Here is a 12616-nt window from a genome sequence, read left to right as displayed (position 1 = left end):
TTTAACAAGTCATCCAGAAGGTGATGCTTATGCTTCTGGCTAAGGGACCACACTTTAAGAAGCACTGATGTGATTAAGACCATGGATTTGGAATGAAACATATGGCTGTGAATCCTGGCTTCTCTATAAATTTCCTAGACCTTGAGCAAGACACTTAACCCATCTAAGCCTCATTTAGTACATTTGCATATATTTCACAAGTGTGAAGATTAAATGAGAGATATATGAGGCATTTTGGACACATGAAAAGTGATCAATACATGGTATTTGCTGTTGTTGCCATTATTAGAATCAACATGATGGGGTCACTAATTGGTTTGGAAATAAGAAAGAGGGTGAAACATCTTGGCTAAACCTGGAGAAATGGGCATTGTCATCTCATAGGTGGTAACAAACTCTGTTTGAGCAGACAGATAAGATTGCTAGAATGGGTGTCCAACGTGAGAAAAGGTCCAATGTTTTGAACCCTAAAAAACAGACATTTAGGTGATGGACACAAGAAGAGTCCCCTGGAATAGACTGGGACAGATATTATGTAATTAGCAGAAAGTCAACATAACCAGGGGTTGGGAGTGGGGAGTAAGAGCAGTGCAATGTCAGAGAAGCTTGAGATAATTCAAATAAGTAAGAGATCCAACGTTGTTCATTGGATTTAAGAACCAAAAGATCACTGTTGACCTTGACAAGAGTAGTTTCAAAGGAGTGGGAGTGAAAAACATAAGCCGTACATTGGATCAGTGTGAAAGTAGGAATTGATGAAGTAGAGAAAATCAGAAGACATATATAAAGGAAAGTGCTCTTTCAGAAGACATATATAAAGGAAAGTGCTGAGGAAAAATTTTGTGTGTGTCCTCAAAAAAGATTGAACATTTTTATATATGAAAATGATAGAAACTTAAGAGGGAGTGAGCAAATGTTAAAGATACAATATCTAGAGGGATAGAATCTAACAAATGCTTCTCAGCTCCCACCACAAACCATAAGTGAAACACCAAAATGAACAAAGTGAAATTACCAAAATGAACACAGAATCCTTAATTTGTACTAAGTAGTTCAGAAAAAAAAAGTAGTTCATTTTCTGAACTACTTACCATTTAAAGTCTACTTCTTTAGACTATATCTAAATACAACTACATTTTATATTAAGAAGGTAATGATAAGTGTCTACAAATATTTGTGCACAAGAATATTAAGTTTCAGCATTATTGTCAACAGAAGAAATTTGGAAATTATTAAATGTTCCATATTGGGGGTTGACCTAATAAAGGTTGGAATACTATTCAGTCATGAAAATATGTTTAAAAGACTCATAACTTGGAGAAATATTAAGAACATTTTATCAAAGAAAAAGGATGTATTTCTGAAATATATATACATACACATACCTCAAAGAATAAACATAAAGATGGTAATTTTACATATCTCTGAAAGTTAGAATTATAGTGATTTTTAACTTATTTTTCCTGATAAATGTCTTACTTCTGTAATATAGGAAAATAGTTCTATAATGCATAGAAGAAGAGAATCCTACAGAAGATTTATGTAGGTGTAGATAGATTAAAGTAGCTCTGATCATGCTGGTTGGTCCATGTTGCTTCTGTAATCAAATAACTGAAATAAAAATATCCAAATAGCCAATAAACTATGAAGACATGATCAACATCGTTAGTCATAACAAAACTATGCACATTAAAATCACAATGAGATATTGCTGCACACCCTCAGAATGATTAAAAATTTTATAATACCAAGTGTTGGTAAGAACTAGTGCAACGAGACTTCCGGAGAAGATGGCGGCTTAGTAAGACGCGCGGGTCTTAGTTCCTCCTCCAGAACAGCTACTAAAGAAACAGAAACGGTACAGAACAGGTCCCAGAGCCACGACAGAGACCAAAAAGACAGCGTACCCCATTCTGGAATGGCTGAACCGGCAGGGAGAAACCGCTGCAGTGAGAGCCCCGAGGGGCGCGCGTTTCCCCGGGCCGTGGCGGCTAGTGGCCGGAGCCCTTCCCTCCCTCCTTCCCGGGCCGGCTGGGAGACTTGGACAGGCGGTCCCCTCAAGCCGCGGCGGCCGGCGCCCCCCCCACCACGTGCGGCCTCCCGGGCTGGCTGGGAGATTTGGATCGGAGGTCCCCCAAGCCGCAGAGGCCGGCGACCAGGGTCCCTTCCACACACATGGCTTCTCGGTCCGGCTGGGAACTTTGGATCGGCACTCCCCCAAGCCGCAGCGGCCGGCGCCCCCCGCCACGCTTGGCTTCCCGGGCCTCTGGGAGATTTGGATCGGCACTCCCCCAAGCCGTGGAGGCCGGCGCCCCCCCCACGCGCGGATTCCCGGGCCTGCTAGGAGATTTGAATCGGCACTCCCCCAAGCCGCGGCGGCCGGCGCCCCTCCCTCCCTCCTTCCCGGGCCGGCTGGAAGATTTGGATCGGCTCCCGCAAGCTGTGGCGGCCGGCGCCCCCCCCCACGCGCGGATTCCCGGGCTGGCTGGGAGATTTGGATCGGCACTCCCCCAAGCCACTTTGGCTGGCGACCCTCACCCACAGCGAGAGTCTTCCAAAGTTAAAGGAGCCACAGCATCTTTTACTGGTGGGACCCGCAGACAGACGAGCACCACATACTTGGCAGGATAAAAAAAACAGAGCCCAGAGATTTCACAGGAAAATCTTTCAACCTGCTGGGTCCCACACCCAGGGAAATCTGATTAAATGCCCAGACGCCAGCAAAAAATAACGGATCATGCCAGGAAAATTGAAGATATGGCCCAGTCAAAGGAACAAACCAATAGTTCAAATGAGATACAGGAGCTGAGACAACTAATTTTGAATATACGAACAGAAATGGAAAACCTCTTCAAAAACCAAATCAATAAATTGAGGGAGGACATGAAGAAGACATGGGCTGAACAAAAAGAAGAAATAGAAAGTCTGAAAAAACAAATCACAGAACTTATGGGATTGAAAGACAAAGTAGAAAAGATGGAAAAAACAATGGATACCTACAATGGTAGATTTAAAAAGACAGAGGCTAGAATTAGTGAACTGGAGGATGGAACATCTGAATTCCAAAAAGAAACAGAAACTATAGGGAAAAGAATGGCAAAATTTGAGCAGGGGATCAGGGAACTGAATGACAATATGAAGCGCACAAATATCCATGTTGTGGGTGTCCCAGAAGGAGAAGAGAAGGGAAAAGGAGGAGAAAAACTAATGGAAGAAATTATCACTGAAAATTTCCCAACTCTTATGAAAGACCTAAAATTACAGATCCGAGCAGTGCAGCGCACCCCAAAGAGAATAGACCCAAATAGGCGTTCTCCAAGACACTTACTAGTTAGAATGTCAGAGGTCAAAGAGAAAAAGAGGATCTTGAAAGCAGCAAGAGAAAAACAATCCATCACATACAAGGGAAAGCCAATAAGACTATGTGTAGATTTCTCAGAAAAACCATGGAAGCTAGAAGACAGTGGGATGATATATTTAAATTACTAAAAGAGAAAAACTGCCAACCAATACTTCTATATCCAGCAAAATTGTCCTTCAAAAATGAGGGAGAAATTAAAACATTTTCAGACAAAAAGTCACTGAGAGAATTTGTGACCAAGAGACCAGCTCTGCAAGAAATACTAAAGGAAGCACTAGAGTCAGATATGAAAAGACAGAAGAGAGAGGTATGGAGAAGAGTGTAGAAAGAAGGAAAATCAGATATGATATATATAATACAAAAGGCAAAATGGTAGAGGAAAGTATTACCCAAACAGTATTAACACTAAATGTTAATGGACTGAATTCCCCAATCAAAAGACATAGACTGGTAGAATGGATTAAAAAACAGGATCCTTCTATATGCTGTCTACAGGAAACACATCTTCGACGCAAAGATAAACATAGGTTGAAAGTGAAAGGTTGGGAAAAGATATTTCATGCAAATAACAACCAGAAAAGAGCAGGAGTGGCTATACTAATATCCAGCAAATTAGACTTCAAATGTAAAACAGTTAAAAGAGACAAAGATGGACACTATCTACTAATAAAAGGAACAATTAAACAAGAAGACATAACAATCATAAATATTTATGCACCGAACCAGAATGCCCCAAAATACGTGAGGAATACACTGCAATCACTGAAAAGGGAAATAGACTCATATACCATAATAGTTGGAGACTTCATTTCACCACTCTCATCAATGGACAGAACATCTAGACAGAGGATCAATAAAGAAATAGAGAATTTGAATATTACTATAAATGAGCTAGACTTAACAGACATTTATAGGACATTACATCCCACAACACCAGGATACACCTTTTTCTCAAGTGCTCATGGATCATTCTCAAAGATAGAGGATATGCTGGATCACAAAGCAAGTCTTAACAAATTTAAAAAGATTGAAATCATACACAACATTTTCTCGGATCATAAAGGAATGAAGTTGGAAATCAATAATAGGCAGAGTGCCAGAAAATTCACAAATACGTGGAGGCTCAACAACACAGTCTTAAACAACCAGTGGGTCAAGGAAGAAATTGCAAGAGAAATTAGTAAATACCTCGAGGCGAATGAAAATGAAAACACAACATATCAAAACCTATGGGATGCAGCAAAGGCAGTGCTAAGAGGGAAATTTATTGCCCTATATGCCTATATCAGAAAAGAAGAAAAGGCAAAAATTCAGGAATTAACTGTCCACTTGCAAGAACTGGAGAAAGAACAGCAAACTAACCCCAAAGCAAGCAAAAGGAAAGAATTAACAAAGATTAGAGCAGAAATAAATGAAATTGAAAACAATAGAGAAAATAAGACCAGAAGTTGATTCTATGAGAAAATCAATAAGATTGATGGGCCCTTAGCAAGATTGACAAAAAGAAGAAGAGAGAGGACGCAAATAAATAAGATCAGAAATGGAAGAGGAGACATAACCACTGACCTCACAGAAATAAAGGAGATAATAACAGGATACTATGAACAACTTTACGCTAATAAATAGAACAATTTAGATGAAATGGATGGATTCCTGGAAAGGCATGAACAACCAACTTTGACTCAAGAAGAAATAGATGACCTCAACAAACCAATCACAAGTAAAGAAATTGAATCAGTCATTCAAAAGCTTCCCAAAAAGAAAAGTCCAGGACCAAACGGCTTCACATGTGAATTCTACCAAACGTTCCAGAAAGAATTAGTACCAACTCTCCTCAAACTCTTCAAAAAATTCGTATTGGAGGGAAAGCTACCTAATTCATTCTATGAAGCCAACATCACCCTCATACCAAAACCAGGCAAAGATATTACAAAAAAAGAAAACTACAGACCAATCTCTCTAATGAATATAGATGCAAAAATCCTCAACAAAATTCTAGCAAATCGAATCCAGCAACACATTAAAAGAATTATACATCATGACCAAGTAGGATTCATCCCAGGTATGCAAGGATGGTTCAACATAAGAAAACCAATTAATGTAATACACCATATCAACAAATCAAAGCAGAAAAATCACATGATCATCTCAATTGATGCAGAGAAGGCATTTGACAAGATTCAACATCCTTTCCTGTTGAAAACACTTCAAAAGATAGGAATATAAGGGAACTTCCTTAAAATGATAAAGGGAATATATGAAAAACCCACAGCTAATATCATCCTCAATGGGGAAAAATTGAAAACTTTCCCCCTAAGATCAGGAACAAGATAAGGATGTCCATTATCACCACTATTATTCAACATCGTGTTGGAGGTTCTAGCCAAAGCAATTAGACAAGAAAAAGAAATACAAGGCATCAAAATTGGAAAGGAAGAAGTGAAACTATCACTTTTTGCAAATGATATGATACTATACGTTGAAAACCCTGAAAAATCCACAGCAAAACTACTAGAGCTAATAAATGAGTACAGCAAAGTAGCAGGTTACAAGATCAACATTTAAAAATCTGTAGCATTTCTATACAGTAGCAATGAACAAGCTGAGGGGGAAATCAAGAAATGAATTCCATTTACAATTGCAACTAAAAGAATAAAATACCTAGGAATAAATTTAACTAAAGACACAAAAAACCTATACAAAGAAAACTACAAAAATCTGTTAAAAGAAATCACAGAAGACCTAAATAGATGGAAGGGCATACCGTGTTCATGGATTGAAGACTAAATATAGTTAAGATGTCAATCCTACCTAAATTGATTTACAGATTCAATGCAATACCAATCAAAATCCCAACAACTTATTTTTCAGAAATAGAAAAACCAATAAGCAAATTTATCTGGAAGGGCAGGGTCCCCCGAATTGCTAAAGGTATCTTGAGGAAAAAAAACAAAGCTGGTGGCCTCACGCTGCTGGTCTTTAAGGCATATTATGAAGCCACAGTGGTCAAAACAGCATGGTATTGGCATAAAGATAGATATATCGACCAATGGAATCGAATAGAGTGCTCAGATATAGACCCTCTCATCTATGGACATTTGATCTTTGATAAGGCAGTCAAGACAACTCACCTGGGACAGAACAGTCTCTTCAATAAATGGTGCCTAGAGAACTGGATATCCATATGCAAAAGAATGAAAGAGGACCCGTATCTCACACCCTATACAAAAGTTAACTCAAAATGGATCAAAGATCTAAACATTAGGTCTAAGACCATAAAACAGTTAGAGGAAAATGTAGGGAGATATCTTATGAAACTTACAATTGGAGGCAGTTTTATAGACCTTACACCTAAAGCAAGAGCACTGAAGAAAGAAAGAAAGAAATGGGAGCTCCTCAAAATTAAACACTTTTGTGCATCAAAGAACTTCATCAAGAAAGTAGAAAGACAGCCTACACAATGGGAGACAATATTTGGAAACGACATATCAGATAAAGGTCTAGTATCCAGAATTTATAAAGAGATTGTTCAACTCAACAACAAAAAGACAGCCAACCCAGTTCCAAAATGGGAAAAAGACTTGAACAGACACCTCTCAGAAGAGGAAATACAAATGACCAAAAGGCACATGAGGAGATGCTCAACGTCCCTGGCCATTAGAGAAATGCAAATTGAAACCACAATGAGATATCATCTCACACCCACCAGAATGGCCATTATCAACAAAACAGAAAATGACAAGTGCTGGAGAGGATGCAGAGAAAGAGGCACACTTATCCACTGTTGGTGGGAATGTCAAATGGTGCAACCACTGTGGAAGGCAGTTTGACGGTTCCTCAAAAAGCTGAATATAGAATTGCCATACGACCCAGCAATACCATTGCTGGGTATCTACTCAAAGGACTTAAGGGCAAAGACACAAACGGACATTTGCACACCAATGTTTATAGCAGCGTTATTTACAATTGCAAAGAAATGGAAACAGCCAAAATGTCCATCCACAGACGAGTGGCTAAACAAACTGTGGTATATACATACGATGGAATATTATGCAGCTTTAAGACAGGATAAACTTATGAAGCATGTAATAACATGGATGGACCTAGAGAACATTATGCTGAATGAGTCTAGCCAAAAACTAAAAGACAAATACTGTATAGTCCCACTGATGTGAACCGACATTCGAGAATAAACTTGGAATATGTCATTGGCAACAGAGACCAGCAGGAGTTAGAAACAGGGTAAGATAATGGGTAATTGGAACTGAAGGGATACAGACTGTGCAACAGGACTAGATACAAAAACTCAAAAATGGACAGCACAATACTACCTAATTGTAATGTAATTATGTTAAAACACTGAATGAAGCTGCATCTGAGCTATAGTTTTTTGTTTGTTTGTTTGTTGTTTTTTTTCTTTTTCCTTTTATTCTTTTTTATGTATTTTTTATTTTTATTATTATTTTTGTTTTTTTCTCCATATTATCATTCTATGTCTTTTTCTGTTGTTTTGCTAGTTCTTTACCTAAATTGATGCAAATGTACTAAGAAATGATGATCATACATCTATGTGATGATATTAAGAATTACTGATTGCATATGTAGAATGGAATGATTTCTAAATGTTGTGTTAGTTAATTTTTTTTAATTAATAAAAAATAAAAAAACACTAGTGCAACTAGAATGTATATTCACTAGTCAGATCATAAATTAGTACAAGCACATTGGGAAATTCTATCTACTCAAGTTAATCATTCCAATATTCTGTGACCCACGAGTACCACTTATATGTATATACCCAACAGATATGCCTACATAATGCACCTAAAGCCATGTACAAAAATATCTATAGTAGGATTCTTCAAAATACCCCCAAACTGGAAACAAATCAAATGCCCACTGTATTAGTTTCTAAGCTGCCAGAATACAATATACCAGGATTGGAACGGCTTTTAAAAGGGGGAATTTAATGAGTTACAAGTTTACAGTTCTGAATAAATGAAAGTGTCCAAATTAAGGCACAAACAAAAGGTTACCTTCAGTCAAGAAAGACCAGTAGGTCAGCTAGGAAGTCACATGGGTGACATCTGCTGGTCCCTTGCTCCGGGGCTCCATTGCTTTTAGCCTCTGTTCCTGTGGGTTTCCTCACTTTGCTTCTTCACAGCTGGCTTCCATCTCTTGGCTTCTGTTGGCTCTCTCCAGGTTCTAGCTTGCTTAACATCTCATGGAAAGGCACATGGCAACATCTGCTGGTCTCGAAGCATCTCCAGACATCCTTGTCTCTGCTTTCCTTGTTGGCTCTGAAGTATCTGTTGGCTCTCTCTCTCTCTCTCTCTCTCTCTCTGTCGGCTCTGTCATTTCTCCAAAATGTTTCCCCTTTTAAAGACTCTAGTAATCTAATTAAGACCATCCTGGAATGCGTAAAGTCACATCTCCATCTAATCAAAATATTACACCCACACTGGGTGTATCACATCTCTGTGGAGATGATCTAATCAGAAGTTTCCACTGTGCAGTGCTGAATCAGGATTCGAAGAAATGGCTGCCTCCAGAAAATTGAATCAGGATTAAAACATCGCTTTTCAAGGGTACATAATACTGCCAAACCAGCACACACATCGATAACCAAACAATCAATTTGTGTGTATTCATACAGTGGAATATGATACAGCAGTGAAATTTAAAAATGCAAAATGATATCCATGAATCTCACAAAGCCTGAAGTAATATACAAAAGAGTACATACTTTATGATTCCATGCATATGAAGTTCAAAGACATGAAAAACTAGTGTGTAGACAAAGGGGTCAGAATAGTGGTTACAGTTGGGAGGATGACACTGACTAGGAAGAATCACAAGAGAGATTTCTGGGGTGCTGGCAATGTTCTATATCTTGTTCTAGGTAGTAGTTACTTGGGTGTGTTCACTTCATAAAACTTCATCAAGCAGCACTGACAGTTTCTGCACTTTTCTATGTGTGTGTGTGTATGTATATATTTCAAATTTACAATAATTTTCATTTAAAAAGCCCCTCATCACTGCATTTAGGCTGTTCCCATCTTGTGAAAATTGTTGCTTTGAACCTAAATGTTACGTTTGTATTGTTTTTTTCCCTGTTAAATTTTTATTTTTGTTTTAACCCATAGTTTGATGTATTTAAAACTTTTGATTCTTCATTTTTTGAGCAGTCTGTTACTTCTTTATCCAGTGTTGTGTTATCCATAGATTTGATAAACATAACTTTTATATTTTCATTGAAGTCATTGATCAAATGAAGAGAGAGAGAGGACTAATCACAGATCATCCTGCTAAAGAATTTCTTTGTGCCACCTTTATTTATTTGGTCATTTGGCCAGATCTAAAATTTGGTTATTGAGCCTATCCTACGTTTACCAAACTTGACTACCATCCTGTTTGGAATTCTCTTTTTCATTCACAAGAAAATGAGTGAGCAAGAAACTCAGGTTTTCTTGAAACAGGCTTTGTAGCTACCTGATTTGCGTTTGTGCTCTACTATTTACAATTCTTTGGTGATAAGTAGTACCTTCCTCTGTTTCTGCTAAAGCTTCTGGAATGCATATACCAGAAATGGGTTGGCTTTTACAATAGGGATTTATTAGTTTACAAATTTATAGTTCTAAGGCCATAAAAATGTCCAAATTAAGGCATCAAGAGAAAGATACCTTTTCTGAGGAAAAGCTGCTGGCATATAGGATTCCTCTCTTACATGGAAAGGGACATGGATATATCTGCTTGTCCTTCTCTCCTGAGTTCTGATTTTAGTGACTCTCAGCTCTTCTGAGAGTTTTTCTCTCTGCGCTCTCTCTTGGTGTTTCTCTCTGAGCTTCCTGGGTATTTCTCTCTCTGCTCTCTTGACTTTTCCTGTCTTTTATCCTCTTAAAGGACTCCTTAAAGGATTAAGACCCTCCTTGAATTGGGTGGGTCACATCTCAATTGAAACAACCTAATCAAAAGGTCCTACCTATAAAAGTCTGTACACAAAGCAATGGATTAAAAGAAAATGGCCTTCTCTAGGGTATACAACAGCTTCAAACCAGCACATTCCCACATACGTAAAATGAGAATTTAGAACTTCCAAGCTTCCATGTTACGTGGTTTGGCAACTAGGCCTTTGTCATTAACTGTAATTAAGAAAGAAGATTTCTGACATTTTTTATTGTATATATATCCTGACCAGAACAGGAGGAACTTATTAGTTGATGTGAACAGAGAATTGTATGATCACTTCAGAGGCATAACTGATTGGCACCGTGTCAGCATGTAACCCTTAATCTATGTAATAGTAAGCCTTTCGAAAGACTATTAAAAGCTCTCATCAAAAATTTTGCTGAAGTTAAATTCTAATATGTCTGTTTTATTCTCCTAATCTATAATTTTAATAACCATATTGAAAAAGAAATGGAATCACCCATAGCACAGTTTGTTCTTAGTATATCCATGCTTGATCCTGTTGCTCACCATATCATTTTCTAAGTACTAACAAATCAAGTTTGATAGTCCTTTCTAGAACTTTGTTTAAAAAAATGTCATAGCATCTGTATTAGTTAGGGTTCTCTAGAGGAACAGAATCAGCAGGGAACACTCGCAAATATAAAATTTATAAAAGTGTCTCACGTGACCGCAAGAACGCAGCGTCCAAAATCCTCAGAGTAGACTGTGAAGCCGACAGTTCGATGGAGGGTCTGGATGAACTCCACAGGAGAAGCTCACCAGCCGAAACAGGAAGAGCCAATCTCTTCTGAATCCTCCTTATAAGGCTTTCAATGATTATATTAAGCATCACTCATTGCAGAAGGCACATCCCTTTGACTGATTACAAATGGAATCAGCTATGGATGCAGCTGACATGATCATGATTTAATTCTAGGAAATGTCCTCATCACAGCAGACAAGCCAGCACTCGCCCAACCACCACTTGGCCAAGTTGACACATGAACCTGACCATGACAGCATCCTTGTTAGAGGAAGAAATAGAATTGGAATTGACTCCTCTCACTCATCTGTTAACATTTCACTGCCATTTACTCCACACAGTGATTTTATTCCTTAATTTGCCACATTGTTGCTTGAAAAGGCCTTATTTTCTTTGGCATTTTTCTTTCTAAAGCTGATTTATAGATCTTTCTAGTCCCATGAAATCACTTTAATGGCAAGATTTTTTTTTTTTTTTTTTTACGTGGGCAGGCACCAGTAATCGAACCTGGGTTCTCTGGCATGGCAGTCAAGTATTCTTGCCTGCTGAGCCACCGTGGCCCACCCTAATGGCGAGATTTTAAGGCAATTAAGGTAAAGATAGGAAACAGTACCCACCTTGAGATACAAAAAGACCCATCCCTGGCCCTCATGCAATTTATAGACCAATGTCGACACAGACATGTAAATAGCTGTTATTAGGAATATAATATAACATTCATTGTTCACCATTGGGAACATTGAAGAAAGAGCACCTGAATCTGCCTGAAGGAAACTTCTCTTCAGAGAAAGAGAAGATATTTGAGCCAAGCCCTGAAGAATGGTGTATTAGTCAGTGTTCTCTGGGGAAATAAAACCAACAGAAGATATCCGTAAATATGAAATTTTATGAAAGTGTTTCACACAACCGTAGGGATATAGGAGCCTGAATTCTGTAGGGCAGACCTCAAGCTGGCAACTCTGATGAAGGTCTTCATTGAATTCCCCAGAAGAGGTTGACTGGCTGAATGGAGATGAATATTCTCTTTTGACTTCTCCTTTTAAAGTCTTCAACTGTGATGGGATTAAATGTCTCTCATTGCTGGAGACACTCTCCTTAGTTGATTGTAGATGTAATCAGTCATAAATGTGATTATCTAACTGATTTAAGTCCATAAAATATACTCACAGTAATATTTAGGCCAGTACTTGCTTGCTGAGACAATCTGGGCACCATTACTTGAAGAAGTTGGCACATAAGCCAGATGGGTTCCCCCAGAGAAAATGAAGAGGGCATTCTTGTCCAAGAGAATAACATGAACAGAGTCCTGCAGCAGTGTCATTTTCAGGGGCTGTGTGGTCTTTGGAAAGCCAAGAGCCTGCTTTTGTAGCCTAGCTTTCTAGAAATTTAATCTTAAAAAGAACACCCATGAAGCAACATGGGGCATGTTGGTGGGGAGAAGAGACCAAGAAACGTAGTGTCCTGAAGGAGACCATTACAGTAATTTCATGTACAAATGATAAATGCCTGAAAAAAGAATGGAGATGTAGATAGATAAATTG

The 12616-nt window shown here is 38.4% G+C and overlaps 1 protein-coding gene across 1 annotated transcript in view; it reads left to right on the top strand.

The window, feature by feature from the left end:
- Positions 1-12616, top strand: part of UBE2E2 (ubiquitin conjugating enzyme E2 E2) — a 477055-nt gene that overhangs the window by 411438 nt on the left and 53001 nt on the right. The gene's annotated exons all lie outside the window — the stretch shown is intronic.

The sequence above is a fragment of the Tamandua tetradactyla genome, chromosome 15, assembly GCF_023851605.1.
Source record: "Tamandua tetradactyla isolate mTamTet1 chromosome 15, mTamTet1.pri, whole genome shotgun sequence".
Classification (NCBI taxonomy): Eukaryota; Metazoa; Chordata; class Mammalia; order Pilosa; family Myrmecophagidae; genus Tamandua; species Tamandua tetradactyla.
Note: the sequence above shows the minus strand (reverse complement) of the source record. Positions and strands in the feature narration are given on the sequence as shown.